Genomic DNA, 26,455 nt, shown 5'->3' with positions numbered 1-26,455 from the left:
CAATTTCTGTGTTTCATCGTCAATAAGAAGGTCAGAGGGATACAGTAAACCTGAGGTAAAGCATCGGAATCTATAACTAGTGTCACAGGAATGGTTCAAAACATAGACAGTAGGAAGAGACAGTCTTCTTGTACTGAAGTCCTCATTGTGCCTTTTGAATTTAATTCCGATGCAATTTCTGTGTTTCATCGTCAATACGAAGGTCAGAGGGTTACAGTAAACCTGAAGTGTAGCATCGGAATCTATAACTATTGTCACAGGAAAGGTTCAAAACATAGTCAGTAAGAAGAATCAGTCTTCTTGTACTTAAGTCGGCATTGTGCCTTTTTGTATTTCATTCCGATGCAATTTCTGTGTTTCTTCGTCAATAAGAAGGTCCAAGGGATACAGTAAACCTGGAGTGAAGATTCGGAATCTATAACTAGTGACACAGGGAGGGTTCAAAACATCGACAGTAAGAAGAGTCAGTCTCCTTGTACTTAATTCGGCATTGTGCCCATAGTATTTAAATCCGATGCAGTTTCTGTGTTTCATCGTCAATAAGAAGGTCAGAGGGATACAGTAAATCTGAAGTCTAGCATCGGAATCTATAACTAGTGTCACAGGAATGGTTCAAAACATAGTCAGTAAGAAGAGTCAGTCTTCTTGTACTTAAGTCGGCAATGTGCCTTTTGTATTTAATTCCGATGCAATTTCTGTGTTTCATCGTCAATACGAAGGTATAAGGGATACAGTAAACCTGATGTGAAGCATCGGAATCTTTAACTAGTGTCACAGGAATGGTTCAAAACATAGTCAGTAAGAAGAGTCAGTCTTCTTGTACTTAGGTCGGCTTTGTGCCTTTTCTATTTAACTCCGATGCAATTTCTGTGTATCATCGTCAATAAGAAGGTCCAAGGGATATAGTAAACCTGGAGAGAAGCATCGGAATCTATAACTAGTGTCACATGAATGGTTCAAAACATAGACAGTAAGAAGAGTCAGTCTTCTTGTACTTAAGTCGGCATTGTGCCTTTTTTATGTAATTCCGATGCAATTTCAGTGTATCATCGTCAATAAGAAGGTCCAAGGGATACAGTAAACCGGGAGTGAAGCATCGGAATCTATAACTGGTGTCACAGAAATGGTTCAAAACATAGTCAGTAAGAAGAGTCAGTCTTCTTGTACTTAAGTCGGCATTGTGCCTTTTGTATTTAATTCCGATGCAATTTCTGTGTCTCATCGTCAATAAGAAGGTCCAAGGGATACAGTAAACCTGGAGTGAAGCATCGGAATCAATAACTAGTGTCACGGGAATGAATCAAAACATAGTCAGCAAGAAGAGTCAGTCTTCTTGTACTAAAGTCGGCATTGTGCCTTTTGTATTTAATTCCGATGCAATTTCTGTGTTTCATCGTCAATAAGAAGGTCCAAGGGATACAGTAAACCTGGAGTGAAGCATCGGAATCTATAACTAGTGTAACAGGGATGGTTCAAATTAAAGACAGTAAGAAGAGTCAGTATTCTTGTACTTACGTCGGCATTGTGCATTTTGTATTTAATTCCGATGCAATTTCTGTGTTTCATCTTCAATAAGAAAGTCCAAGGCATACAGTAAACCTGAAGTGAAGCATTAGAGTATATAACTAGTGTCACAGGAATGGTTCAAAACATAGACAGTAGGAGAAGTCAGTCTTCTTGTACATAAGTTGGCATTGTGCCTTTTGTATTTAGTTCCGATGCAATTTCTGTGTTTTATCGTCAATAAGTTGGTCCAAGGGATACAGTAAACCTGAAGTGAAGCATCGGAAAATATAACTAGTGTAACAGGAATGGTTCAAAGCATAGACAGTGGGAAGAGTCAGTCTTCTTGTACTTAAGTCGGCATTGTGCCTTTTGTATTTAATTCCGATGCAATTTCTGTGTTTCATCGTCAATAAGAAGGGCAGAGGGATACAGTAAACCTGAAGTGGAACATCGGAATGTATAACTAGTGTCACAGGAATGGTTCAAAACATAGACAGTAGGAAGAGACAGTCTTCTTGTACTGAAGTCGGCATTGTGCCTTTTGTATTTAATTCCGATGCAATTTCTGTGTTTCATCGTCAATAAGAAGAGTAGAGGGATACAGTAAACCCGAAGTGAAGCATCGGAATCTATAACTAGTGTCACAGGAAAGTTTCAAAACATAGTCAGTAAGAAGAATCAGTCTTCTTGTACTTAAGTCGGCATTGTGCCTTTTGTATTTAATTCCGGTGCAATTTCTGTGTTTCCTCGTCAATAAGAAGGTCCAAGGGATACAGTAGACATGGAGTAAAGCATCGGAATCTATAACTAGTGACACAGGGATGGTTCAAAACATCGACAGTAAGAAGAGTAAGTCTTCTTGTAATTAATTCGGCATTGTGCCCTTAGTACTTAATTCCGATGCAATTTCTGTGTTTCATCGTCAATAAGAAGGTCAGAGGAATACAGTAAATCTGAAGTCTAGCATCGGAATCTATATCTAGTGTACCAGGAGTTGTTCAAAACATAGTCAGTAAGAAGAGACAGTCTTCTTGTACTTAAGTCGGCATTGTGCCTTTTGTATTTAATTCCCATGCAATTTCTGTGTATCATCCTCAATAAGAAGGTCCAAGTGATATAGTAAACCTGGAGTGAAGCATCGGAATCTATAACTAGTGTCACAGGGATGGTTCAAAACATCGACAGTAGGAAGAGTCAGTCTTCTTGTACTTAATTCAACATTGTGCATTTGGTATTTAATTCAGATGCAATTTCTGTGTTTTATCGTCAATAAGAAGGTCAGAGGGATACAGTAAATCAGAAGTCTAGCATTGGAATCTAAAACTAGTGTCACAGGAATGGTTCAACTCATAGTAAGTAAGAAGAGTCAGTCTCCTTGTACAAAAGTCGGCATGGTGCCATTTGCATTTAATTCCGATGCAATTTCTGTGTTTCTTCGTCAATAAGAAGGTCCAAGGGATACAGTAAACCTGGAGTGAAGCATCGGAATCTATAACTAGTGTCACAGGGATGGTTCAAATCATAGACAGTAAGAAGAGTCAGTGTTCTTGTACTTAAGTCGGCATTGTGCCTTTTGTATTTAATTCGGATGCAATTTCTGTGTTTCATCGTCAATACGAAGGTCCAAGGGATACAGTAACCTGAAGTGAAGCATTAGAGTATATAACTAGTGTCACAGGAATGGTTCAAAACATAGTCAGTAAGAAGAGTCAGTCTTCTTGTACATAAGTCGTCATTGTGCCTTTTCCATTTAATTCCGATGCAATTTCTGTGTTGCATCGTCAATAAGAAGGTCAGAGGGATACAGTAAACCTGAGGTAAAGCATCGGAATCTATAACTAGTGTCACAGGAATGGTTCAAAACATAGACAGTAGGAAGAGACAGTCTTCTTGTACTGAAGTCCTCATTGTGCCTTTTGAATTTAATTCCGATACAATTTCTGTGTTTCATCGTCAATACGAAGGTCAGAGGGTTACAGTAAACCTGAAGTGTAAAATCGGAATCTATAACTAGTGTCACAGGAAAGGTTCAAAACATAGTCAGTAAGAATAATCAGTCTTTTTGTACTTAAGTCGGCATTGTGCCTTTTTGTATTTCATTCCGATGCAATTTCTGTGTTTCATCGTCAATAAGAAGGTCCAAGGGATACAGTAAACCTAGAGTGAAGCATCGGAATCTATAACTAGTGACACAGGGAGGGTTCAAAACATCGACAGTAAGAAGAGTCAGTCACCTTGTACTTAATTCGGCATTGTGCCCATAGTATTTAAATCCGATGCAGTTTCTGTGTTTCATCGTCAATAAGAAGGTCAGAGGGATACAGTAAATCTGAAGTCTAGCATCGGAATCTATAACTAGTGTCACAGGAATGGTTCAAAACATAGTCAGTAAGAAGAGTCAGTCTTCTTGTACTTAAGTCGGCAATGTGCCTTTTGTATTTAATTCCGATGCAATTTCTGTGTTTCATCGTCAATACGAAGGTCCAAGGGATATAGTAAACCTGGAGAGAAGCATCGGAATCTATAACTAGTGTCACATGAATGGTTCAAAACATAGACAGTAAGAAGAGTCAGTCTTCTTGTACTTAAGTCGGCATTGTGCCTTTTTTATTTAATTCCGATGCAATTTCAGTGTATCATCGTCAATAAGAAGGTCCAAGGGATACAGTAAACCGGGAGTGAAGCATCGGAATCTATAACTGGTGTCACAGAAATGGTTCAAAACATAGTCAGTAAGAAGAGTCAGTCTTCTTGTACTTAAGTCGGCATTGTGCCTTTTGTATTTAATTCCGATGCAATTTCTGTGTTTCATCGTCAATAAGAAGGTCCAAGGGATACAGTAAACCTGGAGTGAAGCATCGGAATCAATAACTAGTGTCACGGGAATGAATCAAAACGTAGTCAGCAAGAAGAGTCAGTCTTCTTGTACTAAAGTCGGCATTGTGCCTTTTGTATTTAATTCCGATGCAATTTCTGTGTTTCATCGTCAATAAGAAGGTCCAAGGGATACAGTAAACTTGGAGTGAAGCATCAGAATCTACAACTACTGTCACAGGGATGGTTCAAATTAAAGACAGTAAGAAGAGTCAGTATTCTTGTACTTACGTCGGCATTGTGCATTTTGTATTTAATTCCGATGCAATTTCTGTGTTTCATCTTCAATAAGAAGGTCCAAGGCATACAGTAAACCTGAAGTGAAGCATTAGAGTATATAACTAGTGTCACAGGAATGGTTCAAACATAGACAGTAGGAAGAGTCAGTCTTCTTGTACATAAGTCGGCATTGTGCCTTTTGTATTTAATTCCGATGCAATTTCTGTGTTTTATCGTCAATAAGTAGGTCCAAGGGATACAGTAAACCTGAAGTGAAGCATCGGAAAATATAACTAGTGTAACAGGAATGGTTCAAAGCATAGACAGTGGGAAGAGTCAGTCTTCTTGTACTTAAGTCGGCATTGTGCCTTTTGTATTTAATTCCGATGCAATTTCTGTGTTTCATCGTCAATAAGAAGGGCAGAGGGATACAGTAAACCTGAAGTGGAACATCGGAATGGATAACTAGTGTCACAGGAATGGTTCAAAACATAGACAGTAGGAAGAGACAGTCTTCTTGTACTGAAGTCGGCATTGTGCCTTTTGTATTTAATTCCGATGCAATTTCTGTGTTTCATCGTCAATAAGATGAGTAGAGGGATACAGTAAACCCGAAGTGAAGCATCGGAATCTATAACTAGTGTCACAGGAAAGGTTCAAAACATTGTCATCAAGAAGAGTCAGTCTTCTTGTACATAAGTCGGCATTGTGCCTTTTGTATTTAATTCCGGTGCAATTTCTGTGTTTCCTCGTCAATAAGAAGGTCCAAGGGATACAGTAGACATGGAGTAAAGCATCGGAATCTATAACTAGTGACACGGACGGTTCAAAACATCGACAGTAAGAAGAGTAAGTCTTCTTGTAATTAATTCGGCATTGTGCCCTTAGTACTTAATTCCGATGCAATTTCTGTGTTTCATCGTCAATAAGAAGGTCAGAGGGATACAGTAAATCTGAAGTCTAGCATCGGAATCTATAACTAGTGTACCAGGAGTTGTTCAAAACATAGTCAGTAAGAAGAGACAGTCTTCTTGTACTTAAGTCGGCATTGTGCCTTTTGTATTTAATTCCCATGCAATTTCTGTGTATCATCCTCAATAAGAAGGTCCAAGGGATATAGTAAACCTGGAGTGAAGCATCGGAATCTATAACTAGTGTCACAGGGATGGTTCAAAACATCGACAGTAGGAAGAGTCAGTCTTCTTGTACTTAATTCGGCATTGTGCCTTTGGTATTTAATTCAGATGCAATTTCTGTGTTTTATCGTCAATAAGAAGGTCAGAGGGATACAGTAAATCAGAAGTCTAGCATTGGAATCTATAACTAGTCTCACAGGAATGGTTCAAAACATAGTCAGTAAGAAGCGACAGTCTTCTTGTTCTTAATTCGGCATTGTGCATTTTGTATTTAATTCCGATGCAATTTCTGGGTTTCATCGTCAATAAGAAGGTCAGAGGGATGCAGTAAACCTGAAGTGAAGCATCGGAATCTATAACTAGTGTCACAGGAATGGTTCAAAACATAGACAGTTGGAAGAGCCAGTCTTCTTGTACTTAAGTCAGCATTGTGCCTTTTCTATTTAACTCCGATTCAATTTCTGTGTTTAATCGTCAATAAGAAGGTCCAAGGAATATAGTAAACCTATAGTGAGGCATCGGAATCTATAACTAGTGTCACATGAATGGTTCAAAACATAGACAGTAAGAAGAGTCAGTCCTCTTGTACTTAATCCGGCATTGTGTCTGTTGTATTTAATTCCGATGAAATTTCTGTGTTTCATCGTCAATAAGAATGTCAGAGAGATACAGTAAACCTGAGGTGAAGCATCGGAATCTATAACTAGTGTCACAGGAATGGTTCAAAATATAGTCAGTAAGAAGAATCAGTCTTCTTGTACTTAATTCGGCATTGTGCCTTTTGTATTTAATTCCGATGCAATTTCTGTGTTTCATCGTCAATAAGAAGGTCAGAGGGATACAGTAAACCTGAAGTGAAGCATCGGAATCTATAACTAGTGTCACAGGAATGGTTCAAAACATAGACAGTAGGAAGAGACAGTCTTCTTGTACTTAAGTCGGCACTGTGCCTTTTCTATTTAATTCCTATTCAATTTCTGTATTTAATCGACAATAAGAAGGTCCAAGGGATATAGTAAACCTGGAGTGAGGCATCGGAAACTATAACTAGTGTCACAGGAATGGTTCAAACATAGACAGTAAGTAGGGTCAGTCTTCTTGTACTTAAGTCGGCATTGTGCCTTATTTATTTAATTCCGATGCTATTTCTGTGTTTCATCGTCAATAAGAAGGTCCAAGGGATACAGTAAACATGGAGTGAAGAATCGGAATCTATAACTACTGTCGCAGGAATGGATGTAATCATCGACAGTAAGAAGAGTCAGTCTTCTTGTACTTAATTCGGCATTGTGCCTTTAGTATTTAATTCCGATTCAATTTCTGTGTTTAATCGATAATAAGAAGGTCAGAGGTATACAGTAAATCTGAAGTCAAGCATCGGAATCTATAACTAGCGTCACAGGAATGGTTCAAAACATAGTCAGTAAGAAGAGTCAGTCTTCTTGTACTTAAGTCGGCATTGTGCCTTTTGTATTTAATTCCTATGCAAGTTCTGTGTTTCATCGTCAATAAGAAGGTCCAACGGATACAATAAACCTGGAGTGAAGCATCGGAATCTATAACTAGTGACACAGGGATCGTTCAAAGCATAGACAGTAAGAAGAGTCAGTATTCTTGTACTTAAGTTGGCATTGTGCCTTTTGTATTTAATTCCGATGCAATTTCTGTGTATCATCGTCAATAAGAAGGTCCAAGGGATACAGTATACCAGGAGTGAAGCATCAGAATCTATAAGTTGTCACAGAAATGGTTCAAACATAGTCAGTTAGAAGAGTCAGTCTTCTTGTACTTAAGTCGGCATTGTGCCTTTTTGTATTTCATTCCGATGCAATTTCAGTGTTTCATCGTCAATAAGAAGGTCCAAGGGATACAGTAAACCTAGAGTGAAGCATCGGAATCTATAACTAGTGACACAGGGAGGGTTCAAAACATCGACAGTAAGAAGAGTCAGTCACCTTGTACTTAATTCGGCATTGTGCCCATAGTATTTAAATCCGATGCAGTTTCTGTGTTTCATCGTCAATAAGAAGGTCAGAGGGATACAGTAAATCTGAAGTCTAGCATCGGAATCTATAACTAGTGTCACAGGAATGGTTCAAAACATAGTCAGTAAGAAGAGTCAGTCTTCTTGTACTTAAGTCGGCAATGTGCCTTTTGTATTTAATTCCGATGCAATTTCTGTGTTTCATCGTCAATACGAAGGTCCAAGGGATACAGTAAACCTGATGTGAAGCATCGGAATCTATAACTAGTGTCACAGGAATGGTTCAAAACATAGTCAGTAAGAAGAGTCAGTCTTCTTGTACTTAGGTCGGCTTTGTGCCTTTTCTATTTAACTCCGATGCAATTTCTGTGTATCATCGTCAATAAGAAGGTCCAAGGGATATAGTAAACCTGGAGAGAAGCATCGGAATCTATAACTAGTGTCACATGAATGGTTCAAAACATAGACAGTAAGAAGAGTCAGTCTTCTTGTACTTAAGTCGGCATTGTGCCTTTTTTATTTAATTCCGATGCAATTTCAGTGTATCATCGTCAATAAGAAGGTCCAAGGGATACAGTAAACCGGGAGTGAAGCATCGGAATCTATAACTGGTGTCACAGGAATGAATCAAAACATAGTCAGTAAGAAGAGTCAGTCTTCTTGTACTAAAGTCGGCTTTGTGCCTTTTGTATTTTTTTCCGATGCAATTTCTGTGTTTCATCGTCAATAAGAAGGTCTAAGGGATACAGAAAACCTGAAGTGAAGCATTAGAGTATATGACTAGTGTCACAGGAATGGTTCAAAGCATAGTGAGTAAGAAGAGTCAGTCTTCTTGTACATAAGTCGGCATTGTGCCTTTTGTATTTGATCCCGATGCAATTTCTGTGTTTCATCGTCAATAATTAGGTCCAAGAGATACAGTAAACCTGGAGTGAAGCATCGGAAAATATAACTAGTGTAACAGGAATGATTCAAAGCATAGACAGTGGGAAGAGTCAGTCTTCTTGTACTTAATTCAACATTGTGCATTTGGTATTTAATTCAGATGCAATTTCTGTGTTTTATCGTCAATAAGAAGGTCAGAGGGATACAGTAAATCAGAAGTCTAGCATTGGAATCTATAACTAGTCTCACAGGAATGGTTCAAAACATAGTCAGTAAGAAGCGACAGTCTTCTTGTACTTAAGTCGGCATTGTGCCTTTTGTATTTAATTCCGATGCAATTTCTGTGTTTCATCGTTAGTAAGAAGCTCCAAGGGATACAGCAAACCTGAAGTGAAGCATCGGAATCTATAACTAGAGTCACAGGAATGGTTCAACTCATAGTAAGTAAGAAGAGTCAGTCTCCTTGTTCAAAAGTCGGCATGGTGCCATTTGCATTTAATTCCGATGCAATTTCTGTGTTTCTTCGTCAATGAGAAGGTCCAAGGGATACAGTAAACCTGGAGTGAAGCATCGGAATCTATAACTAGTGTCACAGGGATGGTTCAAATCATAGACAGTAAGAAGAGTCAGTGTTCTTGTACTTAAGTCGGCATTGTGCCTTTTGTATTTAATTCGGATGCAATTTCTGTGTTTCATCGTCAATACGAAGGTCCAAGGGATACAGTAAACCTGAAGTGAAGCATTAGAGTATATAACTAGTGTCACAGGAATGGTTCAAAACATAGTCAGTAAGAAGAGTCAGTCTTCTTGTACATAAGTCGTCATTGTGCCTTTTCCATTTAATTCCGATGCAATTTCTGTGTTGCATCGTCAATAAGAAGGTCAGAGGGATGCAGTAAACCTGAGGTAAAGCATCGGAATCTATAACTAGTGTCACAGGAATGGTTCAAAACATAGACAGTAGGAAGAGACAGTCTTCTTGTACTGAAGTCCTCATTGTGCCTTTTGAATTTAATTCCGATACAATTTCTGTGTTTCATCGTCAATACGAAGGTCAGAGGGTTACAGTAAACCTGAAGTGTAGCATCGGAATCTATAACTAGTGTCACAGGAAAGGTTCAAAACATAGTCAGTAAGAAGAATCAGTCTTTTTGTACTTAAGTCGGCATTGTGCCTTTTTGTATTTCATTCCGATGCAATTTCTGTGTTTCATCGTCAATACGAAGGTCCAAGGGATACAGTAAACCTAGAGTGAAGCATCGGAATCTATAACTAGTGACACAGGGAGGGTTCAAAACATCGACAGTAAGAAGAGTCAGTCACCTTGTACTTAATTCGGCATTGTGCCCATTGTATTTAAATCCGATGCAGTTTCTGTGTTTCATCGTCAATAAGAAGGTCAGAGGGATACAGTAAATCTGAAGTCTAGCATCGGAATCTATATCTAGTGTCACAGGAATGGTTCAAAACATAGTCAGTAAGAAGAGTCAGTCTTCTTGTACTTAAGTCGGCAATGTGCCTTTTGTATTTAATTCCGATGCAATTTCTGTGTTTCATCGTCAATACGAAGGTCCAAGGGATACAGTAAACCTGATGTGAAGCATCGGAATCTATAACTAGTGTCACAGGAATGGTTCAAAACATAGTCAGTAAGAAGAGTCAGTCTTCTTGTACTTAGGTCGGCTTTGTGCCTTTTCTATTTAACTCCGATGCAATTTCAGTGTATCATCGTCAATAAGAAGGTCCAAGGGATACAGTAAACCGGGAGTGAAGCATCGGAATCTATAACTGGTGTCACAGAAATGGTTCAAAACATAGTCAGTAAGAAGAGTCAGTCTTCTTGTACTTAAGTCGGCATTGTGCCTTTTGTATTTAATTCCGATGCAATTTCTGTGTTTCATCGTCAATAAGAAGGTCCAAGGGATACAGTAAACCTGGAGTGAAGCATCGGAATCAATAACTAGTGTCACGGGAATGAATCAAAACGTAGTCAGCAAGAAGAGTCAGTCTTCTTGTACTAAAGTCGGCATTGTGCCTTTTGTATTTAATTCCGATGCAATTTCTGTGTTTCATCGTCAATAAGAAGGTCCAAGGGATACAGTAAACTTGGAGTGAAGCATCAGAATCTACAACTACTGTCACAGGGATGGTTCAAATTAAAGACAGTAAGAAGAGTCAGTATTCTTGTACTTACGTCGGCATTGTGCATTTTGTATTTAATTCCGATGCAATTTCTGTGTTTCATCTTCAATAAGAAGGTCCAAGGCATACAGTAAACCTGAAGTGAAGCATTAGAGTATATAACTAGTGTCACAGGAATGGTCCAAAACATAGACAGTAGGAAGAGTCAGTCTTCTTGTACATAAGTCGGCATTGTGCCTTGTGTATTTAAGTCCGATGCAATTTCTGTGTTTCATCGTCAATAAGTAGGTCCAAGGGATACAGTAAACCTGAAGTGAAGCATCGGAAAATATAACTAGTGTAACAGGAATGGTTCAAAGCATAGACAGTGGGAAGAGTCAGTCTTCTTGTACTTAAGTCGGCATTGTGCCTTTTGTATTTAATTCCGATGCAATTTCTGTGTTTCATCGTCAATACGAAGGGCAGAGGGATACAGTAAACCTGAAGTGGAACATCGGAATGGATAACTAGTGTCACAGGAATGGTTCAAAACATAGACAGTAGGAAGAGACAGTCTTCTTGTACTGAAGTCGGCATTGTGCCTTTTGTATTTAATTCCGATGCAATTTCTGTGTTTCATCGTCAATAAGATGAGTAGAGGGATACAGTAAACCCGAAGTGAAGCATCGGAATCTATAACTAGTGTCACAGGAAAGGTTCAAAACATTGTCATCAAGAAGAATCAGTCTTCTTGTACTTAAGTCGGCATTGTGCCTTTTGTATTTAATTCCGGTGCAATTTCTGTGTTTCCTCGTCAATAAGAAGGTCCAAGGGATACAGTAGACATGGAGTAAAGCATCGGAATCTATAACTAGTGACACGGATGGTTCAAAACATCGACAGTAAGAAGAGTAAGTCTTCTTGTAATTAATTCGGCATTGTGCCCTTAGTACTTAATTCCGATGCAATTTCTGTGTTTCATCGTCAATAAGAAGGTCAGAGGGATACAGTAAATCTGAAGTCTAGCATCGGAATCTATAACTAGTGTACCAGGAGTTGTTCAAAACATAGTCAGTAAGAAGAGACAGTCTTCTTGTACTTAAGTCGGCATTGTGCCTTTTGTATTTAATTCCCATGCAATTTCTGTGTATCATCCTCAATAAGAAGGTCCAAGGGATATAGTAAACCTGGAGTGAAGCATCGGAATCTATAACTAGTGTCACAGGGATGGTTCAAAACATCGACAGTAGGAAGAGTCAGTCTTCTTGTACTTAATTCGGCATTGTGCCTTTGGTATTTAATTCAGATGCAATTTCTGTGTTTTATCGCCAATAAGAAGGTCAGAGGGATACAGTAAATCAGAAGTCTAGCATTGGAATCTATAACTAGTCTCACAGGAATGGTTCAAAACATAGTCAGTAAGAAGCGACAGTCTTCTTGTACTTACGTCGGCATTGTGCCTTTTGTATTTAATTCCGATGCAATTTCTGTGTTTCATCGTCAATAAGAAGCTCCAAGGGATACAGTAAACCTGAAGTGAAGCATCGGAATCCATAACTAGTGTCACAGGAATGGTTCAACTCATAGTAAGTAAGAAGAGTCAGTCTCCTTGTACCTAAGTCGGCATTGTGCCTTTTCTATTTAACTCCGGTGCAATTTCTGTGTATCATCGTCAATAAGAAGGTCCAAGGGATACAGTAAACCTGGAGTGACGCATCGGAACCTATAACTAGTGTCACAGGAATGGTTCAAAGCATAGACAGTAAGAAGAGTCAGTCTTCTTGTACTTAAGTCGGCATTGTGCCTTTTTTATTTAATTCCGATGCAATTTCTGTGTTTCATCGTCAAAAAGAAGGTCCAAGGGATACAGTAAACCAGGAGGGAAGCATCGGAATCCATAACTAGTGTCACAGGAATGGTTCCAAACATCGACAATATGAAGAGCCAGTCTTCTTGTTCTTAATTCGGCATTGTGCCTTTAGTATTTCATTCCGATGCAATTTCTGTATTTCATCGTCAATAAGAAGGTAAGAGGGACACAGTAAATCTGAAGTGAAGCATCTGAATCTATTACTGGTGTCACAGGAATGGTTCAAATCATAGTCAGTGAGAAGAGTCAGTCTTCTTGTACTTAAGTCGGCATTGTGCATTTTGTATTTAATTCCGATGCAATTTCTGGGTTTGATCGTCAATAAGAAGGTCAGAGGGATGCAGTAAACCTGAAGTGAAGCATCGGAATCTATAACTAGTGTCACAGGAATGGTTCAAAACATAGACAGTTGGAAGAGCCAGTCTTCTTGTACTTAAGTCAGCATTGTGCCTTTTCTATTTAACTCCGATTCAATTTCTGTGTTTAATCGTCAATAAGAAGGTCCAAGGAATATAGTAAACCTATAGTGAGGCATCGGAATCTATAACTAGTGTCACATGAATGGTTCAAAACATAGACAGTAAGAAGAGTCAGTCCTCTTGTACTTAATCCGGCATTGTGTCTGTTGTATTTAATTCCGATGAAATTTCTGTGTTTCATCGTCAATAAGAATGTCAGAGAGATACAGTAAACCTGATGTGAAGCATCGGAATCTATAACTAGTGTCACAGGAATGGTTCAAAATATAGTCAGTAAGAAGAATCAGTCTTCTTGTACTTAAGTCGGCATTGTGCCTTTTGTATTTAATTCCGATGCAATTTCTGTGTTTCATCGTCAATAAGAAGGTCAGAGGGATACAGTAAACCTGAAGTGAAGCATCGGAATCTATAACTAGTGTCACAGGAATGGTTCAAAACATAGACAGTAGGAAGAGACAGTCTTCTTGTACTTAAGTCGGCACTGTGCCTTTTCTATTTAATTCCTATTCAATTTCTGTATTTAATCGACAATAAGAAGGTCCAAGGGATATAGTAAACCTGGAGTGAGGCATCGGAAACTATAACTAGTGTCACAGGAATGGTTCAAACATAGACAGTAAGTAGGGTCAGTCTTCTTGTACTTAAGTCGGCATTGTGCCTTATTTATTTAATTCCGATGCTATTTCTGTGTTTCATCGTCAATAAGAAGGTCCAAGGGATACAGTAAACATGGAGTGAAGAATCGGAATCTATAACTACTGTCGCAGGAATGGATGTAATCATCGACAGTAAGAAGAGTCAGTCTTCTTGTACTTAATTCGGCATTGTGCCTTTAGTATTTAATTCCGATTCAATTTCTGTGTTTAATCGATAATAAGAAGGTCAGAGGTATACAGTAAATCTGAAGTCAAGCATCGGAATCTATAACTAGCGTCACAGGAATGGTTCAAAACATAGTCAGTAAGAAGAGTCAGTCTTCTTGTACTTAAGTCGGCATTGTGCCTTTTGTATTTAATTCCTATGCAAGTTCTGTGTTTCATCGTCAATAAGAAGGTCCAACGGATACAATAAACCTGGAGTGAAGCATCGGAATCTATAACTAGTGACACAGGGATCGTTCAAAACATAGACAGTAAGAAGAGTCAGTATTCTTGTACTTAAGTTGGCATTGTGCCTTTTGTATTTAATTCCGATGCAATTTCTGTGTATCATCGTCAATAAGAAGGTCCAAGGGATACAGTATACCAGGAGTGAAGCATCGGAATCTATAAGTTGTCACAGAAATGGTTCAAACATAGTCAGTAAGAAGAGTCAGTCTTCTTGTACTTAAGTCGGCAATGTGCCTTTTGTATTTAATTCCGACGCAATTTCTGTGTTTCATCGTCAATAAGAAGGGCCAAGGGATACAGTAAACTTGGAGTGAAGCATCGGAATCAATAACTAGTGTCACAGGAATGAATCAAAACATAGTCAGTAAGAAGAGTCAGTCTTTTGTACTAAAGTCGGCTTTGTGCCTTTTGTATTTTTTTCCGATGCAATTTCTGTGTTTCATCGTCAATAAGAAGGTCTGAGGGATACAGAAAACCTGAAGTGAAGCATTAGAGTATATAACTAGTGTCACAGGAATGGTTCAAAGCATAGTGAGTAAGAAGAGTCAGTCTTCTTGTACATAAGTCGGCATTGTGCCTTTTGTATTTGATCCCGATGCAATTTCTGTGTTTCATCGTCAATAATTAGGTCCAAGAGATACAGTAAACCTGAAGTGAAGCATCGGAAAATATAACCAGTGTAACAGGAATGATTCAAAGCATAGACAGTGGGAAGAGTCAGTCTTCTTGTACTTATGTCGGCATTGTGCCTTTTGTATTTAATTCCGATGCAATTTCTGTGTTTCATCGTCAATAAGAAGGTCTGAGGGATACAGTAAACACGAAGTGAAGCATCGGAATGTATAACTAGAGTCACAGGAATGGTTCAAAACATAGATTGTAGGAAGAGACAGTCTTCTTGTACTTAAGTCGGCATTGTGCCTTTTGTATTTAATTCCGATGCAATTTCTGTGTTTCATCGTCAATAAGAAGGTCAGAGGGATACAGTAAATCTGAAGTCAAGCATCGGAATCTATAACTAGTGTCACAGGAATGGTTCAAAACATAGTCAGTAAGAAGAGTCAGTCTTCTTGTTCTTAAGTCGGCATTGTGCCTTTTGTATTTAATTCCGATGCACGTTCTGTGTTTCATCGTCAATAAGAAGGTCCAAGGGATACAGTAAACCTGGAGTGAAGCTTCGGAATCTATAACTAGTGACACAGGGATGGTTCAAAACATAGGCAGTAAGAAGAGTCAGTATTCTTGTACTTAAGTCGCCATTGTGCCTTTTGTATTTAATTCCGATGCAATTTCTGTGTTTCATCGTCAATAAGAAGGTCCAAGGGATACAGTAAACCGGGAGGGAAGCATCGGAATCTACAACTAGTGTCACAGAAATGGTTCAAAACATAGTCTGTAAGAAGAGTCAGTCTTCTTGTACTTAAGTCGGCATTGTGCCTTTTTTATTTAATTCCGATGCAATTTCTATGTTTCATCGTCAAAAAGAAGGTCCAAGGGATACAGTAAACCAGGAGGGAAGCATCGGAATCCATAACTAGTGTCACAGGAATGGTTCAAAACATCCACAGTATGAAGAGCCAGTCTTCTTGTTCTTAATTCGGCATTGTGCCTTTAGTTTTTTATTCCGATGCAATTTCTGTATTTCATCGTCAATAAGAAGGTAAGAGGGACACAGTAAATCTGAAGTGAAGCATCTGAATCTAATACTAGTGTCACAGGAATGGTTCAAATCATAGTCAGTGAGAATATCAGTCTTCTTGTACTTAAGTCGGCATTGTGCATTTTGTATTTAATTCCGATGCAATTTCTGTGTTTCATCGTCAATAAGAAGGTCAGAGGGATGCAGTAAACCTGAAGTGAAGCATCGGAATCTATAACTAGTGTCACAGGAATGGGTTCAAAACATAGACAGTTGGAAGAGCCAGTCTTCTTGTACTTAAGTCAGCATTGTGCCTTTTCTATTTAACTCCGATTCAATTTCTGTGTTTAATCGTCAATAAGAAGGTCCAAGGGATATAGTAAACCTGGAGTGAAGCATCGGAATCTATAACTAGTGTTACATGAATGGTTCAAAACATAGACAGTAAGAAGAGTCAGTCCTCTTGTACTTAATCCGGCATTGTGTCTGTTGTATTTAATTCCGATGAAATTTCTGTGTTTCATCGTCAATAAGAATGTCAGTGAGATACAGTAAACCTGAGGTGAAGCATCGGAATCTATAACTAGTGACACAGGAATGGTTAAAAATATAGTCAGTAAGAAGAATCAGTCTTCTTGTACTTAAGTCGGCATTGTGCCTTTTGTATTTAATTCCGATGCAATTTCTGTGTTTCATCGTCAATAAGAAGGTCAGAGGGATACAGTAAACCTGAAGTGAAGCATCGGAATCTATAACTAGTGTCACAGGAATGGTTCAAAACATAGACAGTAGGAAGAGACAGTCTTCTTGTACTTAAGTCGGCACTGTGCCTTTTTTATTTAATTCCTATTCAATTTCTGTATTTAATCGACAATAAGAAGGTCCAAGGGATATAGTAAACCTGGAGTGAGGCATCGGAAACTATAACTAGTGTCACAGGAATGGTTCAAACATAGACAGTAAGTAGGGTCAGTCTTCTTGTACTTAAGTCGGCATTGTGCCTTATTTATTTAATTCCGATGCTATTTCTGTGTTTCATCGTCAATAAGAAGGTCCAAGGGATACAGTAAACATGGAGTGAAGAATCGGAATCTATAACTACTGTCGCAGGAATGGATCTAATCATCGACAGTAAGAAGAGTCAGTCTTCTTGTACTTAATTCGGCATTGTGCCTTTAGTATTTAATTCCGATTCAATTTCTGTGTTTAATCGATAATAAGAAGGTCAGAGGTATACAGTAAATCTGAAGTCAAGCATCGGAATCTATAACTAGCGTCACAGGAATGGTTCAAAACATAGTCAGTAAGAAGAGTCAGTCTTCTTGTACTAAAGTCGGCATTGTGCCTTTTGTATTTAATTCCTATGCAAGTTCTGTGTTTCAGCGTCAATAAGAAGGTCCAACGGATACAATAAACCTGGAGTGAAGCATCGGAATCTATAACTAGTGACACAGGGATCGTTCAAAACATAGACAGTAAGAAGAGTCAGTATTCTTGTACTTAAGTTGGCATTGTGCCTTTTGTATTTAATTCCGATGCAATTTCTGTGTATCATCGTCAATAAGAAGGTCCAAGAGATACAGTAAACCAGGAGTGAAGCATCGGAATCTATAAGTTGTCACAGAAATGGTTCAAACATAGTCAGTAAGAAGAGTCAGTCTTCTTGTACTTAAGTCGGCATTGTGCCTTTTGTATTTAATTCCGAGGCAATTTCTGTGTTTCATCGTCAATAAGAAGGGCCAAGGGACACAGTAAACCTGGAGTGAAGCATCGGAATCAATAACTAGTGTCACAGGAATGAATCAAAACATAGTCAGTAAGAAGAGTCAGTCTTCTTGTACTAAAGTCGGCTTTGTGCCTTTTGTATTTAATTCCGATGCAATTTCTGTGTTTCATCGTAAATAAGAAGGTCCAAGGGATACAGTAAATCTGGAGAGAAGCATCGGAATCAATAACAAGTGTCACAGGAATGAATAAAATATAGTCAGTAAGAAGAGTTAGTCTTCTTGTACTAAAGTCGGCATTGTGCCTTTTGTATTTAATTCCGATGCAATTTCTGTGTTTCATCGTCAATAAGAAGGTCCAAGGGATACAGTAAACCTGGAGTGAAGCATCGGAATCTATAACTAGTGTCACAGTGATGGTTCAAATCATAGACAATAAGAAGAGTCAGTATTGTTGTACTTAAGTCGGCATTGTGCCTTTTGTATTTCATTCCGATGCAATTTCTGTGTTTCATCTACAATAGGAAGGTCCAAGGGATACAGTAAACCTGAAGTGAAGCATCGGAAAATATAACTAGTGTAACAGGAATGGTTCAAAGCATAGACAGTGGGAAGAGTCAGTCTTCTTGTACTCAATTCGGCATTGTGCCTTTTGCATTTAATTACGATGCAATTTCTGTGTTTCATCGTCAATAAGAAGGTCAGAGGGATACAGTAAACCTGAAGTGAAGCATCGGAATCTATAACTTGTGTCACAGGAATGGTTCAAAGCATAGACAGTAGGAAGAGACAGGCTTATTGTACTGAAGTCGGCATTGTGCATTTTGAATTTAATTCCGATGCAATTTCTGTGTTTCACCGTCAATAAGAAGGTCAGAGAGATACAGTAAACCTGAAGTGAAGCATCGGAATCTAAAACTAGTGTCACAGGAATGGTTCAAAACATAGACAGTAAGAAGAGTCAGTCTTGTTGTACTTAAGTCGGCATTGTGCATTTTTTATTTGATTCCGATGCAATTTCTGTGTTTCATCGTCTATAAGAAGGTCCAAGGGATACAGTAAACCGGGAGTGATGCATCGGAATCTATAACTAATGTCACACAAATGGTTCAAAACATAGTCAGTAAGAAGAGTCAGTCTTCTTGTACTTAAGTAGGCATTGTGACTTTTGTATTTAATTCCGATGCAATTTCTGTGTTACATCGTCAATACGAAGGTCCAAGGGACACAGTAAACCTGGAGTGAAGCATCGAAATCAATAACTAGGTTCACAGGAATGAATCAAAACATATTCAGTAAGAAGAGTCAGTCTTCTTGTACTAAAGTGGGCATTGTGCCTTTTGTATTTAATTCCGATGCAATTTCTGTGTTTAATCGTCAATAAGAAGGTCAGAGGGATACAGTAAATCTGAAGTCTAGCATCGGAATCTATAACTAGTGTCACAGGAAAGGTTCAAAACATAGTCAGTAAGAAGAATCAGTCTTCTTGTACTTAAGTCGGCACTGTGCCTTTTGTATTTAATTCCGATGCAATTTCTGTGTTTCATCGTCAATAAGAAGGTCCAAGGGATGCAGTAAACCTGGAGTGAAGCATCGGAATCTATAACTAGTGACACAGGGATGGTTCGAAACATCGACAGTAAGAAGAGTTAGTCTTCTTGTACTTAATTCGGCATTGTGCCCTTAGTAATTAATTCCGATGCAATTTCTGTGTTTCATCGTCAATAAGAAGGTCAGAGGGATACAGTAAATCTGAAGTCTAGCATCGGAATCTATAACTAGTGTCACAGGAATGGTTCAAATCATAGTCAGTAAGAAGAGTCAGTCTCCTAGTACTTAAGTCAGCATTGTGCCTTTTGTATTTAATTCCGATGCAATTTCTGTGTTTCATCGTCAATACGAAGGTCCAAGGGATACAGTAAACCTGAAGTGAAGCATCGGAATCTATAACTAGTGTCACAGGAATGGTTCAAAACATAGTCACTAAGAAGAGTCAGTTTTCTTGTACTTAGGTCGGCTTTGTGCCTTTTCTATTTAACTCCGATGGAATTTCTGTGTATCATCGTCAATAAGAATGTCCAAGGGATGTAGTAAACCTGGAGTGAAGCATCGGAATCTATAACTAGTGTCACAGGAATGGTTCAAAACATAGACAGAAAGAAGAGTCAGTCTTCTTGTACTTAAGTCGGCATTGTGCCTTTTTTATTTAATTCCGATGCAATTTCTGTGTTTCATCGTCAATAAGAAGGTCCAAGGGATACAGTAAACGTGGAGTGAAGCATCGGAATCTATAACTAGTGTCACAGGGATGGTTCAAATCATAGACAGTAAGAACAGTCAGTATTCTTGTACTTAAGTCGGCATTGTGCCTTTTGTATTTATTTCCGATGCAATTTCTGTGTTTCATCTTCAATAAGAAGGTCCAAGGGATACAGTAAACCTGCAGTGAAGCATTAGAGTATATAAATAGTGTCACATGAATGGTTCAAAACATAGTCAGTAAGAAGAGTCAGTCTTCTTGTACATAAGTCGTCATTGTGCCTTTTCCATTTAATTCCGATGCAATTTCTGTGTTTCATCGTCAATAAGTAGGTCCAAGGGATACAGTAAACCTGAAGTGAAGCATCGGAAAATATAACTAGTGTAACAGGAATGGTTCAAAGCATAGACAGTAGGAAGAGTCAGTCTTCTTGAACTTAAGTCGGCATTGTGCCTTTTGTATTTAATTCCGATGCAATTTCTGTGTTTCATCGTCAATAAGAAGGTCAAAGGGATACAGTAAACCTGAAGAGAAGCATCGGAATCTATAACTAGTGTCACAGGAATGGCTCAAAACATAGACAGTAGGAAGAGACAGTCTTCTTGTACTGAAGTCGGCATTGTGCCTTTTGAATTTAATTCCGATGCAATTTCTGTGTTTCATCGTCAATACGGAGGTCAGAGGGTTACAGTAAACCTGAAGTGAAGCATCGGAATCTATAACTAGTGTCACAGGAAAGGTTCAAAACATAGTCAGTAAGAAGAATCAGTCTTCTTGTACTTAAGTCGGCATTGTGCCTTTTGTATTTAATTCCGATGCAATTTCTGTGTTTCATCGTCAATAAGAAGGTCCAAGGGATACAGTAAACCTGGAGTGAAGCATCGGAATCTATAACTAGTGACACAGGGATGGTTCAAAGCATCGACAGTAAGAAGAGTCAGTCTTCTTGTACTTAATTCGGCATTGTGCCCATAGTATTTAATTCCGATGCAATTTCTGTGTTTCATCGTCAATAAAAAGGTCAGAGGGATACAGTAAATCTGAAGTCTAGCATCGGAATCTACAACTAGTGTCACAGGAATGGTTCAAAACATAGTCAGTAAGAAGAGTCAGCCTTCTTGTACTAAAGTCGGCATTGTGCTTTTTGTATTTAATTCCGATGCAATTTCTGTGTTTCATCGTCAATACGAAGGTCCAAGGGATACAGTAAACCTGAAGTGAAGCATCGGAATCTATAACTAGTGTCACAGGAATTGTTCAAAACATAGTCAGTAAGAAGTGTCAGTCTTGTTGTACTTAGGTCGGCTTTGTTCCTTTTCTATTTAACTCCGATGCAATTATTGTGTATCATCGTCAATAGGAAAGTCCAAGGGATATAGTAAACCTGGAGTGAAGCATCGGAATCTATAACTAGTGTCACAGGAATGGTTCAAAACAAAGACAGTAAGAAGAGTCAGTCTTCTTGTACTTAAGTCGGCATTGTGCCTTTTTTATTTAATTCCGATGCAATTTCTGTGTTTCATCGTCAATAAGAAGGTCCAAGGGATAAAGTAAACCGGGAGTGAAGCATCGGAATCTGTAACTAGTGTAACAGAAATGGTTCAAAAGATAGTCAGTAAGAAGAGTCAGTCTTCTTGTACTTAAGTCGGCATTGTGCCTTTTGTATTTAATTCCGATGCAATTTCTGTGTTTCATCGTCAATAAGAAGGTCCAAGGGATACAGTAAACCTGGAGTGAAGCATCGGAATCAATAACTAGTGTCACAGGAATGAATCAAAACATAGTCAGTAAGAAGAGTCAGTCTTCTTGTACTAAAGTCGGCATTGTGCCTTTTGTATTTAATTCCGATGCAATTTCTGTGTTTCATCGTCAATAAGGTGGTCCAAGGGATACAGTAAACCTGGAGTGAAGCATCGGAATCTATAACTAGTGTCACAGGGATGGTTCAAATTATAGACAGTAAGAAGAGTCAGTATTCTTGTACTTAAGTCGGCATTGTGCATTTTGTATTTAATTCCGATGCAATTTCTGTGTTTCATCTTCAATAAGAAGGTCCAAGGCATACAGTAAACCTGAAGTGAAGCATTAGAGTATATAACTAGTGTCACATAAATGGTTCAAAGCATAGTCAGTAAGAAGAGTCAGTCTTCTTGTACATAAGTCGGCATTGTGCCTTTTGTATTTAATTCCGATGCAATTTCTGTGTTTTATCGTCAATAAGTAGGTCCAACGGATACAGTAAACCTGAAGTGAAGCATCGGAAAATATAACTAGTGTAACAGTAATGGTGCAAAGCATAGACAGTGGGAAGAGTCAGTCTTCTTATACATAAGTCGACATTGTGCCTTTTGTATTTAATTCCGATGCAATTTCTGTGTTTCATCGTCAATAAGAAGGTCAGAGGGATACAGTAAACCTGAAGTGAAGCATCGGAATCTGTAACTAGTGTCACAGGAATGGTTCAAAACATAGACAGTAGGAAGAGACAGTCTTCTTGTACTGAAGTCGGCATTGTGCCTTTTGTATTTAATTCCGATGCAATTTCTGTGTTTCATCGTCAATAAGAAGAGTAGAGGGATACAGTAAACCTGAAGTGAAGCATCGGAATCTATAACTAGTGTCACAGGAAAGGTTCAAAACATAGTCAGTTAGAAGAATCAGTCTTCTTGTACTTAAGTCGGCATTGTGCCTTATGTATTTAATTCCGATGCAATTTCTGTGTTTCATCGTCAATAAGAAGGTCCAAGGGATACAGTAGACATGGAGTAAAGCATCGGAATCTATAACTAGTGACACAGGGATGGTTCAAAACATCGACAGTAAGAAGAGTAAGTCTTCTTGTAATTAAATCGGCATTGTGCCCTTAGTACTTAATTCCGATGCAATTTCTGTTTTTCACCGTCAATAAGAAGGTCAGAGGGATACAGTAAATCTGAAGTCTAGCATCGGAATCTATAACTAGTGTACCAGGAATTGTTCTGAACATAGTCAGTAAGAAGAGACAGTCTTCTTGTCCTTAAGTCGGCATTGTGCGTTTTGTATTTAATTCCCATGCAATTTCTGTGTATCATCGTCAATAAGAAGGTCCAAGGGATATAGTAAACCTGGAGTGAAGCATCGGAATCTATAACTAGTGTCACAGGGATGGTTCAAAACATCGACAGTAGGAAGAGTCAGCCTTCTTGTACTTAATTCGGCATTGTGCCTTTGGTATTTAATTCAGATGCAATTTCTGTGTTTCATCGTCAATAAGAAGGTCAGAGGGATACAGTAAATCTGAAATCTAGCATCGGAATCTATAACTAGTCTCACACGAATGGTTCAAAACATAGTCAGTAAAAAGCGACAGTCTTCTTGTACTTAAGTCGGCATTGTGCCTTTTGTATTTAATTCCGATGCAATTTCTGTGTTTCATCGTCAATAAGAAGCTCCAAGGGATACAGTAGACCTGAAGTGAAGCATCGGAATCTATAACTAGTGTCACATGAATGGTTCAAAACATAGACAGTAAGAAGAGTCAGTCCTCTTGTACTTAATCCGGCATTGTGCCTTTTGTAGTTAATTCCGATGAAATTTCTGTGTTTCATCGTCAATAAGAATGTCAGAGGGATACAGTAAACCTGAGGTGAAGCATCGGAATCTATAACTAGTGTCACAGGAATGGTTTAAAAAATAGTCAGTAAGAAGAATCAGTCATCTTGTACTTAATTCGGCATTGTGCCTTTTGTATTTAATTCCGATGCAATTTCTGTGTTTCATCGTGAATAAGAAGGTCCAAGGGATACAGTAAACCTGGAGTGAAGCATCGGAATCTATATCTAGTGACACTGGGATGGTTTAAAACATCGACAGTAAGATGTGTCAGTATTCTTGTACTTAAGTCGGCATTGGGCCTTTTGTATTTAATTCCGATGCAATTTCTGTGTTTCATCTTCAATAAGAAGGTCCAAGGGATACAGTAAACCTGAAGTGAAGCAACGGAATCTATAACTAGTTTCACAGGAATGGCTCAAAGCATAGACAGTGGGAAGAGTCAGTCTTCTTGTACTTAAGACGGTATTGCGCCTTTTGTATTTAATTCCGATGCAATTTCTGTGTTTCATCGTCAATAAGAAGGTCAGAGGGATACAGTAAACCTGAAGTGAAGCATCGGAATCTATCACTAGTGACACAGGAATGGTTCAAAACATAGACAGTAGGAAGAGACAGTCTTCTTGTACTTAAGTCGGCACTGTGCCTTTTCTATTTAATTCCTATTCAATTTCTGTGTTTCATCGTCAATAAGAAGGTCCAAGGGATACAGTAAACACGGAGTGAAGAATCGGAATCTATTACTACTGTCACAGGAATGGATCTAATCATCGACAGTAAGAAGTGTCAGTCTTCTTGTACTTAATTCGGCATTGTGCCTTTAGTATTTAATTCCGATTCAATTTCTGTGTTTCACCGATAATAAGAAGGTCAGAGGTATACAGTAAATCTGAAGTCAAGCATCGGAATCTATAACTAGTGTCACAGGAATGGTTCAAAACATAGTCAGTAAGAAGAGTCAGTCTTCTTGTACTTAAGTCGGCATTGTGCCTTTTGTATTTAATTCCGATGCAAGTTCTGTGTTTCATCGTCAATAAGTAGGTCCAAGGGATACAATAAACCTGGAGTGAAGCATCGGAATCTATAACTAGTGACACTGGGATCGTTCAAAACATAGACAGTAAGAAGAGTCAGTCTTCTTGTAATTAATTCGGCATTGTGCCCTTAGTACTTAATTCTGATGCAATTTCAGTTTTTCATCGTCAATAAGAAGGTCAGAGGGATACAGTAAATCTGAAGACTAGCATCGGAATCTATAACTAGTGTACCAGGAATTGTTCAGAACATAGTCAGTAAGAAGGAACAGTCTTCTTGTACTTAAGTCGGCACTGTGCTTTTTGTATTTAATTCCCATGCAATTTCTGTGTATCATCGTCAATAAGAAGGTCCAAGGGATATAGTAAACCTGGAGTGAAGCATCGGAATCTATAATTAGTGTCACAGGGATGGTTCAATACATCGACAGTAGGAAGAGTCAGCCTTCTTGTACTTAATTCGGCATTGTGCCCTTGGTATTTAATTCAGATGCAATTTCTGTGTTTCATCGTCAATAAGAAGATCAGAGGGATACAGTAAATCTGAAGTCTAGCATCGGAATCTATAACTAGTCTCACACGAATGGTTCAAAACATAGTCAGTAAGAAGCGACAGTCGTCTTGTACTTAAGTCGGCATTGTGCCTTTTGTATTCAATTCCGATGCAATTTCTGTGTTTCATCGTCAATAAGAAGCTCCAAGGGATACAGTAAACCTGAAGTGAAGCATCGGAATCTATAAGTAGTGTCACAGGAATGGTTCAACTCATAGTAAGTAAGAAGAGTCAGTCTCCTTGTACTTAAGTCGGCATTGTGCCTTTTCTATTTAACTCCAGTGCAATTTCTGTGTATCATGGTCAATAAGAAGGTCCAAGGGATATAGTAATCCTGGAGTGAAGCATCGGAATCTATAACTAGTGTCACATGAATGGTTCAAACCATAGACAGTAAGAAGAGTCAGTCCTCTTGTACTTAATCCGGCATTGTGCCTTTTGTATTTAATTCCGATGAAATTTCTGTGTTTCATCGTCAATAAGAATCTCAGAGGGATACAGTAAACCTGAGGTGAAGCATCGGAATCTATAACTAGTGTCACAGGAATGGTTCAAAATATAGTCAGTAAGAAGAATCAGTCTTCTTGTACTTAAGTCGGCATTGTGCCTTTTGTATTTAATTCCGATGCAATTTCTGTGTTTCATCGTGAATAAGAAAGTCCAAGGGATACAGTAAACCTGAAGTGAAGCATCGGAATCTATAATTAGTGTAACAGGAATGGTTAAAAGCATAGACAGTGGGAAGAGTCAGTCTTCTTGTACTTAAGTCGGCATTGTGCCTTTGTATTTAATTCCGATGCAATTTCTGTGTTTCATCGTCAATAAGATGGTCAGAGGGATACAGTAAACCCGAAGTGAAGCATAGGAATCTATAACTAGAGTCACAGGAATGGTTCAAAACATAGACAGTAGGAAGAGACAGTCTTCTTGTACTTAAGTCGGCATTGTGCATTTTGTATTTAATTCCGATGCAATTTCTGTGTTTCATCGTCATTAAGAAGGTCAGATGGATACAGTAAATCTGAAGTCAAGCATCGGAATCTATAACTAGTGTCACAGGAATGGTTCAAAACATAGTCAGTAAGAAGAGTCAGTCTTCTTGTACTTAAGTCGGCATTGTGCCTTTGTATTTAATTCTGATGCACGTTCTGTGTTTCATCGTCAATAAGAAGGTCCAAGGGATACAGTACACCTGGAGTGAAGCTTCGGAATCTATAACTAGTGACACAGGGATGGTTCAAAACATAGGCAGTAAGAAGAGTCAGTATTCTTGTACTTAAGTCGCCATTGTGCCATTTGTATTTAATTCCGATGCAATTTCTGCGTTTCATCGTCAATAAGAAGGTCCAAGGGATACAGTAAACCGGGAGTGAAGCATCGGAATCTATAACTAGTGTCACAGAAATGGTTCAAAACATAGTCAGTAAGAAGAGTCAGTCTTCTTGTACTTAAGTCGGCAATGTGCCTTTTG

Source organism: Schistocerca americana, chromosome 2 (assembly GCF_021461395.2).
Source record: "Schistocerca americana isolate TAMUIC-IGC-003095 chromosome 2, iqSchAmer2.1, whole genome shotgun sequence".
NCBI lineage: Eukaryota > Metazoa > Arthropoda > Insecta > Orthoptera > Acrididae > Schistocerca > Schistocerca americana.
Note: the sequence above shows the minus strand (reverse complement) of the source record.